The following is a 15,647-nucleotide window of genomic DNA, read 5'->3' as shown; positions in this document are numbered from 1 at the left end:
TAAACCTCATTTGCCAAGTGGATGACCAAACATTCAGTTTGTCCAAGTCACCCTGCAGCCTATGAACATCCTCCATAGACTGTATTACACTACACAGCATGTACTACTACTCCCATCCTCCATAGACTGTATTACACTACACAGCTTGTACTACTCCCCTCATCCTCCATAGACTGTATTACACTACACAATTTGGTGCCATCTGCAAAAATAGACACAGTGCTATTAATTCCTACCTCTATATCATTAATAAATATATTAAATAGTAGTGGGCCAAGCACAGAACCCTGAGGTCCACCACTCATAACTGGTGACCATTCCGAGTAGGAATCATTGACCACAACTCTCTGGATACGATCCTTCAGCCAGTTTTCAATCCAATTGCAAATGATTTCTGCCAAACCAATAGCCCTAATTTTACCCATCAGGCGTCTATGAGGGACAGTGTCAAATGCCTTTGCAAAGTCCAAGAACACAATATCCACAGCAGCTCCTCCATCCAGGCATCTGCTCACCTCTTCATAGAAGCAGATAAGGTTAGTCTGACAACTTCTATCCTTAGTAACTCCTCGCTGGCTGTCACTTATTATTCTATTTGATGTCACATACTCCAGTATATAGTCTTTTACTAACCCTTCCAACACTTTCCCCACAATGGAAGTTAAGCTTACAGGCCTGTAATTGCCAGGCGAAGTTCTAGAGCCCTTTTTACATATTGGCACCACATTTGCCTTGCGCCAGTCACTTGGCACCACACCAGATATTACGGAATCCCTGAAGATTTTAGACAACGGTACAGCAATAACAGAACTCTCTTCTGAGACCACTGACTCATTCACAATCGCTTTTAAGTCTCTTCTGACATACAGACATACACCACCTCCCCTCCTGTTACATATATACACATACACCACCTCCCCTCCTATTACATATATACACATACACCACCTCCCCTCCTGTTACATATATACACATACACCACCTCCCCTCCTATTTGCCCTGTCTTTCCGAAAGAGTTGAATATTAACATCCCAATCATGCGATGCATCGAGCCATGTCTCTGCTACACCAACAACATCTAACTGTTCCTCTAATATCAGAGCCTCAAGCTCGCCCATTTTGCCAGTGAAAAGTCAGCCCAGTGCTCTAGGAACCCTCTGCTCTACACCAGGATCTGAGCCATGCATTTAACTCCCTGAGCTCCCGCTGTCTGCTCTGTGTAGCGCATGGCACAGGTAGGATTCCGGAGAATACTACCTTGGAGGTCCTTTCCTTAAGCTTTGAACCTATTTCTTTAAAATTTGTTGAGAAATTCAAACCTTTTGTCTCTAGTTACATGTGAAACATAAACATACATTATACAAATATCACCTTATCGCTGTTTGCCTGGATGACTGCCAGATCCTTAAATTGCTCCCTGTATTTTATAGATCTGTCCTGAGATGTAGATCACAGTCTCACAGGTAATGATAGTCTTTCACTTTCTCGGTGACCTGCCTTAACCCTTCTGTGCCTCTCTGTGCAGCCTCTCTCCTTGGTTTGGCTTTGCATCCTATAGCCATGTGCCGGCATTGAACATAAGGTATTGAGTTACATTAGGTCCGTTAGATTACATTATGGTATGTAACATCTTAACTAATACAGGAGATTCTATAAGTTAACTCCTCATTGCTTGTATAGGCATCAAATAAGGCAGAACCCTACTGGAATCTTCTCTATGAACCCGAAGGAAGAACCATTCTACAACATCATCTACTGTTGTCGTGGACTTGAGCTTGGTGCAGACCGGACCATTCATGAGGCCATTGAAGGTTTCAAAGGCAAAGTTAGCAAGACGCTGGGGCTCATTTACTAAGGGTCTGAACGCGCACTTTCACCGGGTTTCCCGAATATTTCCGTTTTGCGCCAAATTGCCCCGGTTTTTTTGTTGGCGATCAGATTGTGGCGCGTCGGTGCCGGCTTTCACGCGACAGAAATCTTGTGGGGGGGGGGGGTGTGGCCGTCGGACAACCCAACGGATTCGGAAAAACCGTGGAATTTAAAAACCGATTTGTGTCGCAAGGTCAAGCACTCACATGCACCAGGAAGAAGAAGGTGAACTCCAGCGGACCTCGGTGCAGCAGCGACACCTGCTGGATATCGGGCGCACGACCTTAGTGAATCCCGGCAGACCCGAATCCTCGTCGGACAATGCGCCGCGGTGCATGGACCGGGTAAGTAAATGTTCCCCACTGAGTCAATCAGACAATCGATATTAAAAACTACTTATCTAACCCTTTAAGAAGATATTTCACTAGGAGATCTCATTGGATCAACTGCATCCATGAAGGGTAGGTGGCCACTTTTGTAACATTCAAGAGATGCACCTTAGTGTAAATACTGAGATATGGTCTGAAAGAGATTATAAAGTGTCAACACTAAGGAAGGTTATAGACTAAAGTCTGAAACCCAAACCTGCAATTTGATGTAAGTCATAATTATGTGCATTATCGTCAATCCATGGGCAAGCCTATGGGTCTAATAGTTGGACCTTGAAAATGTTTTACTTTGATTGTCTATGGAATAGAAGAGGTTTCTTCTAGTGGAGAAACTGATTGAGCAAAAATGGCTGACAGTCAACTTCCTGTTCTGTCCTGAAGTAACCAATGACTGATTGTTTCACCGTAAGTCTACATGTAGTCACCGCTCATCAGGAACTCGGGTCATCTTTTATTTTTGCCGCAGAGTATACTCCTTTAATTACATCCATGGAGGATAGGTGGGCACTTTTGTAAAACTTACTGACACATGCTCTGAAATTGTCCAGTTTATAAATTGTCAAGGCTGAGAAACGATATTAACTAAAGCCTAAACCTAAATTTTGATGTTCTGTATTCATGTGCATTATAATCAATCTATGGGCAAAATTATGGGCAGTCTAGAAGCTGGACCTTGAAAATCCTATTTTACCAATTGTAAGCATAGGCAAACAGAACATAATATTTGGCCCAATATAGAATTTATTTTTAGATTGATTGTCTATGGCGTACAATAGGTTTCTTCTAGCGGAGAAACTGATTGAGCTAAAATGGCTGACAGGAAGTAGCTGTGGGCAACTTCCTGTTCGCAAAGCAGAAAGAACCAATGACTGATTCCACCGTTCCACCGTAAGTCTAAATAAAGCAAAAGCTCATCACGAAAATAGGCAAACTTTTATTTTTAGCTCCGGGTTTACTGCTTTAACCCTTGTAAACAATGTAAGCATTTGTAACCAACTCTATGTTTTGGAAAGTATCAATGACGTCAGTAATATTTAATTATATTACTATTATATTATTACCTGTAGCTATTATTAGAAACTTGTGGTTATGTGCCTTTTTATAGAATTTCTTATTGACACCCAACCACCTACACTTCCGCCACCAAAGAAATCAGTGCCGAGCAGAAGCTGTACCGGTGCCAACAGCAGGTTCATCATCAGATCCTCATAGATTATTTTTCTTTTTTAACAAATATTTAATGGGGACTATGGGGCTCATTTACTAAGGGTCCAAAAGGCGCACTTTCGTCGGGTTTCCCGAATATTTCCGATTTGCATGGAATTCCCCGGGATTTTGGCGCACGCAATCGGATTGTGTTGCATCGGCGCCGGCTTTCACGCAACAGAAATTGGGGGGTGTGGCCATCGGTCAACCCCGACGGATTCTGAAAAAATGCGGAATTTAAAAAAGAATCACATGGTGAACTGCGGCGGACCTCGGCGCAGCAGCGACACCTTCTGGATATCGGGCGCACAACCCTAGTGAATCCCGGCATACCCTAATCCTCGTCGGACAACGTGTTGCAGGATTACGACTGGATCGGGTAAGTAAATGTGCTCCTATGTTTTTTTAAATCCATCCAACCTTTCAAGACATATGACCCTCACAAATATGTGCCATGGGTCCTGGGCTGTATGAATATTATAGTTCCTATAATTCTGGTACCCACATCTGGTACTAGAATTAGCTTCTTGGAGAATGCAGAATATGAACCTTCTGCTGCTTTCAATCTGCGGTATCAAAACCTTTGTAGGACCTTCAATGGTCCTGAAATGGCTCTTGTATACATGTGTATTGAGTATGAACAGATGTACAAGGATTTACACCCACCGTATATTTTGGTTGGTGGTTTGGGTGGCCATGGACAATTTATATTGTAATCCACTAATCCACTAATCCAGTCCTGTGTAATCTGGGAGGAAACCCAATCCATTTTCTCTTAGTAAAAAATACAGAGAAGAAGCGGCACTCACCGAGGTCGTGAAAAATGTCTCCTGGTACACAGGGAGGCACGCAGTGCCACAAAGCCGACGGGCCGTTTCGCGCCGCTCAGCGCTTTCTCAAGGCAGTGATACAAGACAGATCCGCGGGGCCGTGGAGAAGCAGCTGGAAGGTGAGTATAGATTTTTTTTAAAGACTCCTGGTGGGCCCGGGCACCCACCCATACCTCCTATTTGAAGATCTACCATTGCCCACAGGTGGATCTCCTGATTTACATGTTTTAGCTATTTCATGCTAGATGACCACGTTGCAAGAGTAAATATACAGTTCTTATCTGCAGAGGTACTTGTTGTAGTTCAATATAGCTGGACTTGTGACAAGTAGAAGCCGTCATCCCTTTGTATGACTTTATGTATTTGCAGATAATGTCCTGATATGACTTTCTTGCGTGTTGTTTTTAAGTTTACTTGATTATATTTTATAACCTATTGACCGGTGACCGCTCTGGGGGGGGGGGGAATGGGACTTTTGTGGGAGGTCAGTACTGACATGTTTTGTCTTCTGAATCTTCTAAAAGCTGAACATCAACCAAGATGCCTTCACCCAATATTTCCATGCGGTCTGTGGTCTAAGCGTGACACCACGGCAGAATGCCCCCTGCCCGGGGTTTCTGTATGACACAGATCTTTCCTTCCATGTCACCTCTACCTTTTGTATAGAATATTATTCAATATCTTCATTTTTTCTAAAAAAAATCCCAAAAGTTTCTCATCTCGATTACTATCACTTACTACTAATCAGTCTCCCACAATCTATGTGGTTGTCCATCCACCATTGAATACAATGTAATTATAGATGAGCGAGCACTAAAATGCTCGGGTACTCGTTATTCGAGACAAACTTTTCCCGATGCTCGAGTGCTCGTCTCGAATAACGAGCCCCATTGAAGTCAATGGGAGACTCGAGCATTTTTCAAGGGGACCAAGGATCTGCACAGGGAAGCTTGGCCAAACACCTGGGAACCTCAGAAAAGGATGGAAACACCACGGAAATGGACAGGAAACAGCAGGGGCAGCATGCATGGATGCCTCTGAGGCTGCTTAATCGCACCATTATGCCAAAATTATGGGCATCAGCATGGCCATGACAGAGTGACCGAATGAGGCTAGATAGCATCTAAAACATCCAATAATTGACCCTGACACTATAGGGGACGGCATGCAGAGGCAGAGGCAGCGGCAGCAGCGGCAGGCTAGAGAGTGTCTTGGCAACATACCCCATATGGACTCAGGCTTAAAACCAATGGGTGGCAGAGAGGAACCAAAGGAGGTGAGCAAGAAGCGCTCAAATAATATCGGTACACGATAAAAGTTTGCCAGTATATTTTGTGGATTACACAGCAGGGTGGCGACAAAGTTAACAAGTTTGATGTGGAAGCCATGAAAACAACCCAAAATTCTGCCTGACACAGCTCGTTTGATAAGGGGACCATGTATGGAGGCAGTGAACTAGTAGTAGATTAAAGGTGCTGCAGTTAAAACTATGTTAGTTGGATCTTGGCATGGAGCTGGCGCTCCGCTGCCAGGCGAGCTTTCGCCAATCCAAGCCCCTGTCTCTAGGCTACTCCCCAAACAGCACTTCTAAGAACCTTTTGTATAAGATCAAGTGTAGTAGCGTTCTTATAAGTTTGGGTTCTGGCGGGTGAGGGGAATGTAAACAGATGCGCAAGAAGCGCTGAAATAATATTGGTAAATGATAAAAGTTTGCCAGTATATTTTGTGGATTACACAGCAGGATGGCGACAAAGTTAACATGGAAGCCATGAAAACAATCCAAAATTCTGCCTGACACAGCTCGTTTGATAAGGGGACCATGTATGGAGGCAGCTATATGGACTACTTTTGGAGGCAGCTATGGCGATGACGTGTGGAGGTAGCAATGGAGACAACGTGTGGAGCCAGCTAATAAGACGACATGTGGAGGCTGCTATGGAGACAATTTAATTTGGATAGTGCCTGTATGTGGCAAAACTGGCAAAGGCCTTGTAAAGCGTACCCCTGCCAGTGCTGGACAAGCTGCCTGCTCGCCTACTCTCCCTCGCTACTTGTCCCGCAGAACTACGCACTCTGCCGCTAGCGCTGCCAGAAGGGAAATACTGTTTCAGCTTGTGCACCAGGGCCTGCTGGTATTCATGCATTCTCACACTCCTTTCCTCTCCAGGGATGAGAGAGGAAAGATTTTGCTTGTACCGTGGGTCCAGGAGAGTGAATACCCAGTAATCGGTGCTGGAATAAATTCTTTGAACGCGAGGGTCACGGGATAGGCAGCCTAGCATGAAATCTGCCATATGCGCCAGAGTACCAACGCGCAAGAATTCACTCCCCTCACTGGCCTGACTCTTCATTTCCTCCTCCTCCAACTCCTCTTCTTCTGCCCATACACGCTGAACAGTGAAGGACTGAACAATGGTCCCCTCTTCTGTCTCGCCAACATTCTCCTCCTCTTCCTCCTCATCCTCCTCCACCTTCTCCGATATGCGCTGAGAAACAGACCTGAGGGTGCTTTGGCTATCAACAAGGGAATCTTCTTCCCCCGTCTCTTGTGACGAGCGCAAAGCTTCCGACTTCATGCTGACCAGAGAGTTTTTCAACAGGCCAAGCAGCGGGATGGTGAGGCTGATGATGGCGGCATCACCACTGACCATCTGTGTTGACTCCTCAAAGTTACTCAGCACCTGACAGATATCAGACATCCACGTCCACTCCTCATTGTAGACTTGAGGAAGCTGAGTGACCTGACTACCAGTTCTGGTGGAAGTTGACATCTGGCAGTCTACAATCGCTCTGCGCTGCTGGTAAACTCTGGATAACATGGTTAGTGTTGAATTCCACCTCGTGGGCACGTCGCACAACAGTCGGTGAGCGGGCAGTTGGAGGCGGCGCTGCGCTGCCCTGAGAGTGGCAGCATCTGTGCTGGACTTCCTGAAATGCGCACAGATGCGGCGCACCTTCGTGAGCAAATCAGACAGATTGCGGTATGTCTTGAGGAAACGCTGAACTATGAGATTTAACACATGGGCCAGGCATGGCACATGTGCCAGTCTGCCGAGTTGCAGAGCTGCCACCAGGTTACGGCCGTTGTCACACACAACCATGCCTGGCTTCAGGTTCAGCGGTGCCAGCCACAGATCAGTCTGTGCCGTGATGCCCTGTAATAACTCTTGGGCGGTGTGCCTTTTATCGCCTAGGCTCAGCAGTTTGAGCACCGCCTGCTGTCGCTTAGCGATGGCACTGCTGCTGTGCCTAGAGCTACCGACTGATGGCGACATGCCCACGGATGGTAATTCGGAGGAGGAGGTGGAGGAGGGGTGTGGAGGAGGAGGAGGCATAGTAGGCCTTTGAGACCTGGACCGAGGTAGGCCCCACAATCCTCGGCGTCGGCAGTATATGACCAGCCCCAGGGTCAGACTCAGTCCCAGCCTCCACCAAGTTAACCCAATGTGCCGTCAGCGATATATAGTGGCCCTGCCCGGCAGCACTCGTCCACGTGTCCGTGGTCAGGTGGACCTTGTCAGAAACGGCGTTGGTCAGGGCACAGAGGATGTTCTCTGACACGTGCTTGTGCAGGGCTGGGACGGCACATCAGTTAAAGTAGTGGCGGCTGGGGACCGAATACCGAGGGGCGGCCGCCGCCATGAGGTTTCGAAAGGCCTCGGTCTCTACCAGCCTATAGGGCAGCATCTCCAGGCTAAGCAACTTGGAGATGTGGATGTTGAGGGCTTGGGCGTGTGGGTGGGTTGCGCTATACCTCCTTTTGCGCTCCAGCGTCTGGGGTATGGAGAGCTGAACGCTGGTGGATGCTGTGGAGGATCGTGGAGGTGAAGATGGGGTTTTCGCAGGGGAGGTGTTTGGGCCGGGGTCCTGGGCAGGGGGCTGACTAGCAGATGACACAGGGGAAGGAGCAGTGGTGTGCCCGGCCGGAGGTGAACGGGCTTGGTGCCATTGAGTGGGGTGTTTAGCATTCAGATGCCTGCGCATACTGGTGGTAGTTAAGCTAGTAGTGGTGGAACCCCTGCTGATCCTGGTTTGGCAAAGGTTGCACACCACAGTCCGTCGGTCATCCGGTGTTTCTTTAAAGAACCTCCAGACTTCTGAAAATCTAGCCCTCGCCACGGGAGCTTGACTACGGGCAACATTTGGCGCTGATGCACCAGCTCTGGCCCTGCCTCTCCGTCTGGCCCCACCACTGCCTCTTCCAACCTGTTCTGCTATAGGACTCGCCTCCGTCTCAGAAGCACTGTGTTCACCCGGCCTATCAACCCAGCTTGGGTCTGTCACCTCATCATCCTCCGATCCCTCAGTCTGCTCCCCCCTCGGACTTCCTGCCCTGACAACAACTTCACCACTGTCTGACAACTGTGTCTCCTCATCGTCGGACACCTCTTTACACACTTCTTCCACTACGTCAATAATGTCATCATCACCCACAGACTGCGACTGGTGGAAAACCTGGGCATCGGAAAATAGCTCAGCAGCAGCCGGACAAGTGGTTTGTGACTGTGGGAAGGGTCCAGAAAACAGTTCCTCAGAGTATGCCGGTTCAAATGCCAAATTTTGGTGGGAGGGGGCAGACTGGGGGGAAGGAGGCTGAGGTGGAGGAGCTGGAGGAGTGCCGATTTCGGTGACATGGGTGGACTGCGTGGAAGACTGACTGGTGGACAAATGGCTAGAAGCATTGTCCGCAATCCACGACATCACCTCTTCGCACTGTTCTGGCCTCAACAGTGCTCTACCACGAGACCCAGTAACTTGAGACATGAACCTAGGGAGTGTACCTCTGCGGCGTTCCCCTGCTCCCCCATCAGCAGGTGGTGTCTCACCCCGCCCAGGACCACGGCCTCTGACCCCTGCAGTAGCTGGACGCCCACGTCCACGCCCTCGTCCTCTACCCCTAGCCCTCGGGTTAAACATTTTCCAAATTAAAGTGTAAACTTGGAAAAAAAAAAATTGTGTTTATTTTTTTTTAGTTTTAATTTTTTTTTAACAAAATGATGCTATCCTATTGCTATGGCTAGTTTCTAACCTACACTGACAGCACACAACAGGATTTTGTGCTTTGCAAGATGAGTTTGAGCTATAAAATGAAATAAAGGTAAAAAAAAAAAAAAAATCAGCAGACTCTGCCTAATTCAAATCAAACCCCTAATAAATTGTCCCACTTTGGTGTTTGAGGTGGATATGTGTGTCACTAAGAGCTAAACACAAGTCCCCCTGCAAATTCCTCACAATATGGTACTAGCTGCACTACTAGTGCCAGCAAGCCCAGCCACAAGCAAACAAAAAAAAAAAAAGTATAACGTTATTGTAGCCCTAAGAAGGGCTGTTGGGTTCTTGTAGAATCACTCCTGCCTAACAGTAAGCTAATAGAACACCCTAACGCTTTCCCTGACCAGCAGAAGCTCTCTCCCTAGCGGCATCCAGACAGAGAATGATCCGAGCAGCGCAGGCAGGGGCTAGTCTATTCCAGGGTCACCTGATCTGGCCAGCCAACCACTGCTATCGACGTGTAAGGGTACCACGTCATGCTGGGTGGAGTGCAGAGTCTCCTGGCTTGTGATTGGCTCTGTTTCTGGCCGCCAAAAATCAAAACGGTGGGAGATGCCATTTTCTCGAGCGGGCGAAGTATTCGTCCGAGCAACGAGCAGTTTAGAGTACGCTAATGCTCGAACGAGCATCAAGCTCGGACGAGTATGTTCGCTCATCTCTAAATGTAATCTTCACACTCTCACCTCCAAATTTCTCCTGCACTTCCCTTACTCTATACTAACGACCTCCGTAGTCCAAATTTCACACTTCCATCTTCAAAATTTCACTCCAGCTGCATCAGTTCTCTGGAATGCGCTACATTGGACAATCAGATAAATATCCATTTACTACAGATCCAAACATGACCATAAAACACATATTTTAAGACAAGCCTATAATGTTGACCAATAAAACTCTTCCAGATGAATCTTTATAAATGTTCTCAGTTTCTATTGTTCTCTTTTGTCTGTTTGGGTACCAATCTACATTAACTCTCAAAGCTCAATCCTTGTTTCCATGTAGTTAAATTAACTCTCTGGGAGATTTAAAAAAAAAAAAGTTTTGTAATATTGTACTTTTTTAAAAATTTAGAAATGAGCTCAAAGTGTCCATAATATATTAATTATCTTAGCGGATGACGTTCATTTTGATATTTAATGGGGCTCATTTACTTATCCGGTCCTGTCGCGATCCAGCGGCGCATTCTCTGACGAGGATTTGGGGTCTTCCGGCGATTCACTAAGGTCGTGCGCCCGATGTCCACCAGGAATCCGTTGGGTTTTCTGACGGCCACACCCCGTTTTCCGTTGCATGCAAGACGGCGCCGATGCAACACAATCCGAAAAACGCGATTCGGACCCTTAGTAAATGTGCCCCAATGTGTTTAGTCTTGGCCAAACAGCAATGATTTATAGTGTATTGGGGATTTTTTTACAACTTTATTGGGAATTATTCAAAGGATATACACACGGTCCTCTACTTAAGAACACCCGACTTACAGACGACCCCTAGTTACAAACGGACCTCTGGATATTGGTAATTTATTGTACTTTAGTCCTAGGCTACAATAATCAGCTATAACAGTTATCACAGGTGTCTGTAATGAAGCTTTAGTGTTAATCCTGGTTCTTATGACAACCCAACATTATTCAAATACAATTGTCACAGGGACCAAAAAATATTCGGCTGGAGTTACAATTATAAAATATACAGTTCTGACTTACATACAAATTCAACTTAAGAACAAACCTACAGAACCTTGTACATAACCAGAAGACTGCCTATATATATATATGTATGTGTGTGTGTGTGTGTGTTTTTTACTTTATATGTCCCCCATGAGTGAATAGAGAACATTTACTATTTTCCTTAAAGTTTTCCCCTGTTAACTGTATTACATGAGTCCGGGTCTATAGAGTGGGCAGCAGTGCAGGTTCTGCTATTCTCTGCATAGCACTACTTCAGATGGCTGGACCATGGTACCAAGCAATCACCTCTTACTCTTGGAATCACCCACTAGTGGATTATATTATAGGCGATTTGGGCGGGAGCACGGGGCCCAAGTCTGGTAGGGGGTCCATGGCCACCCAAACCACCCACCAAATTGTATGAAGAGCCTTCACCCATGAAATCCTTGTTCCTGCTCTCAATACACATCTACACACGAGCCATTTCAGGACCTTTGAAGGTCCTCCAATGGTCCTGAAACAACAGATTGAAAGCAGCAGAAGGGATTCATCCTCCATTATCCAAGAAGCTGATTCTAGGACCAGATGTAGGAAGTGATCCCAGACTTGTAGGAGCTATAATATTCATACAGCCCAGGGCACATGGTGGTCTTAATCCACCCCTGGAATCCCCAATTATAACTTGTTATCTCTTTGTACAATATTGACCAACTACCTTCACCATCTTATAGTCTAATAGGCGTCGCTTCACTAATTCTTAAGGAGTTTGAATTATGTCTTCAACCCCGACAATTCCTGAGCAATCAGTCTGGTTATTTTTGGTTCCCAACATCTTCCTTAGACTATACTGTCAAATGGGCAGTCCATGCTGCAGTGGACTAGAGCCGGATTAGATTGTTCTGTGTCAATAATAAAGGTGATTAAGTGATGTAGAAATGTGAGGATCGAGAAAAATTTCCAGCTGCGCCTATAAATAGATGCAAAGAGCTGCTAAAGGTCCTGAATAGTCCTATTTTTACCTGTTGAAGTATCTCTGCTACAAAATGCATGAAATTACAATTAAAGACAAAAGTAGATTTCTAAAAGCGGGAAGAGAATGACCCGAGCGTGTAGGATAGTGGCAGAAGCACTAGACATGATGTCATTAAACTGTCATTAAAAGTTACATCAAACATTATACCAGCCAGGTACACAGTCATAAAAAGTAATGCCAAAACTGCACTTATAGCAAAAATAACTACATAGAAACTAACAAATGAGCGGAAACATGACCAAGAGTGATGAACATTTCATAGAATATTAACATTGTTTTCACATTTTTACTTGCATTCAGTGACTGCACTAGCAGAATAGTGAGTGCAGCTCTGGAGTATAATACAGGATGTAACTCAGGATCAGTACAGGATAAGTAATGTCATGTATGTACACAGTGACTGCACCAGCAGCAGAATAGTGAGTGCAGCTCTGGAGTATAATACAGGATGCAACTCAGGATCAGTACAGGATAAGTAATATCATGTATGTACACAATGACTGCACCAGCAGCAGAATAGTGAGTGCAGCTCTGGGGTATAATACAGGATGTAACTCAGGATCAGTACAGGATAAGTAATGTCATGTATGTACACAGTGACTGCACCAGCAGCAGAATAGTGAGTGCAGCTCTGGGGTATAATACAGGATGTAACTCAGGATCAGTACAGGATAAGTAATGTCATGTATGTACACAGTGACTGCACCAGCAGCAGAATAGTGAGTGCAGCTCTGGGGTATAATACAGGATGTAACTCAGGATCAGTACAGGATAAGTAATGTCATGTATGTACACAGTGACTGCACCAGCAGCAGAATAGTGAGAGAAGCTCTGGGGTATAATACAGGATGTAACTCAGGATCAGTACAGGATAAGTAATGTCATGTATGTACACAGTGACTGCACCAGCAGCAGAATAGTGAGTGCAGCTCTGGAGTATAATACAGGATGTAACTCAGGATCAGTACAGGATAAGTAATGTCATGTATGTACACAGTGACTGCACCAGCAGCAGAATAGTGAGTGCAGCTCTGGAGTATAATACAGGATGTAACTCAGGATCAGTACAGGATAAGTAATGTCATGTATGTACACAGTGACTGCACCAGCAGCAGAATAGTGAGTGCAGATCTGGGGTTTTTTACAGGATGTAACTCAGGAGCAGTACAGGATAAGCAATGTCATGTATGTACAGTAACTGCACCAGCAGCAGAATAGTGAGAGCAGCTCTGGAGCTCATTACCTCGTTAAGCTCTGTCTGTTGCTGTGTGAGGCTGTGTGCTGCTGCTGCTCTGAGCTCTGAGCAGGCCAGGCCGGCGGGGGGCAGGGGTAGCCAGCTACCGGCCAGCGCTATGGAGGACTCAGGAGTGAGACGTTCCACCAGGAGTCATAGCAATGCGGCTCCTACTCCCCCTGAGAAGCGGAGAACCCAGAAGCTGGGTGCCCAAGTCGGTGCGGGTGAGAGCGGTCCTTCCAGGGCAGGACGTGTGAAGTGGGGTGCTCATGACTAAGACTATTAAGATACTAAAATTATTAAATGACGACAGATTTGCAGACATGGCTGATAATATAAAGTAATGGCTGATGGGGTTGCAGCCTGCGAGCCAGGTGGAGGATGATGATGATGAAAACGAGCAGCAGGACACACCTGGTGGCCTGCAGGAAGATCAGCAGGCCTTGTGCAGTGGGCCTCCTGCAGGACAGTCAGCAGTAACGCCTCGCTCGGGGGAGGAGAGTGACACCGGCAGCCAGGGAGGGGCGCTCATGGTGGAGATCCGGCTGCTCGAGTCCCCAGTGCGCATGGAGAACTTTTCTTTTGTTGATGAACTCCCAGAGGAAGCCGCTGGGGGGAGCAGCCGGAGGAAGAGTAAGAAGACCAGGCCAAAGCAGCAAGAAGAGGTAAGATTCATATTTACCCCCCTCCCTGTAACCCCCCGGGGCAAAGTGCAGGGTCAGCTCACTGTGCAAGCCCTGCTACCCAACCCCCCCCCCCCTCGAGTTCTGCTGTGGACCCGGTGCAAGGGTGCATGGTATTGCTGGGACTAGTGGTGCTGCTATGGTGGGAGGTGTTGATGTAACTGGGGAGGTAAGTAGAGATACTGGTGTGGCTGGAGGTGTTGCTGGGACTTGTGGTGCTGCTATGGTGGGAGGTGTTGCTGTAACTGGGGAGGTTGCTGTGAGTAGAGATACTGGTGTGGCTGGAGGTGTTGCTAGGACATGTGGTGCTGCTATGGTGGGAGGTGATGGTGTTGCAGAATGTTTTGCAGGTAATAAGGGGGTTGTTATGAGTGGGGGTATGGTGGGATCTGGTCCTGTCGGTGGCGACTCCTTGCAGAAGTTATGCCAGTGTCACTGCTGGGGGAGATTTCGCATCCTTCTCGTCTTCGGGCACTAGGGGCAATATTTTGCCGCAGAGTCTTCTGGAGGCTCTGAGAAAAGGGGAAAGATCAATCATGGTAGAGGGTGGAGAGGTTGATCTGTCCTTCTGGACAGAGAGGCATGGCCTTGTAGCCTTCCGAGAAAATAGAGGGGGGGGGGGACTGCATGGTCCCTCCCGACAGCCGGGCCAGGTGGTGCCCGTAGGAATGTGGTCTGTCTTAGGTGGCAGGGAAGTGATGCATGTCCTCCTAGAACTAAGGTGGTTGAGCTCCTCTTAGAGATGGGCTTCAAGGCGATAGACATCTTTGCCTTGATTCACCTCTATGGCACATCTGAATTAAATGTCAGTTTTGTTCCCCCAGAGGGACTTGAGCTCTTCTGGGGGAATTATGAGCTGAAAAAGAACATGCCCGGTTGGCGAGACTTTGCTGTTCAGGCAATGTCTCGGCAAAAACGGGTCAAGAAGGTGACCTTTTTAACCCGTAATGAATCACTTTCTTGCTATGACATCATGACTTGGCTTAGGCGATATGGTGAAGTATTAGAGACACCAAGGAAAAATCCGGATGGGTTTGGTATCTGGTCAGGGGCCTGGACCTTTATGATGAAGTTAAAGGTTTCAGGTAACTTGGTTGCCCACATCCCTTCATCAGCCTTCCTGGGGAGGGATCGCATCCAGATCTTCTACCAGGGTCAGCCGAAGCTGTGCCACAGGTACGGTGACCCCACACATTTCAGTGCAAACTGCACCATGCAGAAGTGCATGTGGGGATGGCGGCCATCTTGCCGCATCCTGTAAGCAGATTCGGTATCACCTGTGTGGTGACTTAGGTCACCCGTTCAGCCGTTGTCCTTGATCTTTTGCTAATGCTGTTCTGGCTCCAGTGGGTGAAGGCCATGAGGCCGAATCTGCTGGGGAGGGGACTAGCAGAGGCAGAGGAACTGAGGGGCCAGGGAAGAAAGACAAGAAAGTGACGCCATCACGACAGAGGCGTCAGGAGAGGCGCCAAAGGGACAGGGAGGTGGGGGAGTCGCGGGTCACTACCCCCGACCCTGTCAGGCAGCCCAATCTTGTTGCTGAGGCCCAGAGGAATGATGAGTTGGATGAGGAGGTTCACGAGGATCCAGAGGGAGGAAGCGGCCACGTTCTCAGAATCCTCCCATTATGAGAGTATGGATGAGGATAATAGGGCATGGCTACAGGAAAAGCGCAAGCAGGGCG

This window comes from Engystomops pustulosus, chromosome 3, assembly GCF_040894005.1.
Source record: "Engystomops pustulosus chromosome 3, aEngPut4.maternal, whole genome shotgun sequence".
NCBI classification, from domain to species: Eukaryota; Metazoa; Chordata; class Amphibia; order Anura; family Leptodactylidae; genus Engystomops; species Engystomops pustulosus.
This window is presented reverse-complemented; position numbering follows the sequence as displayed.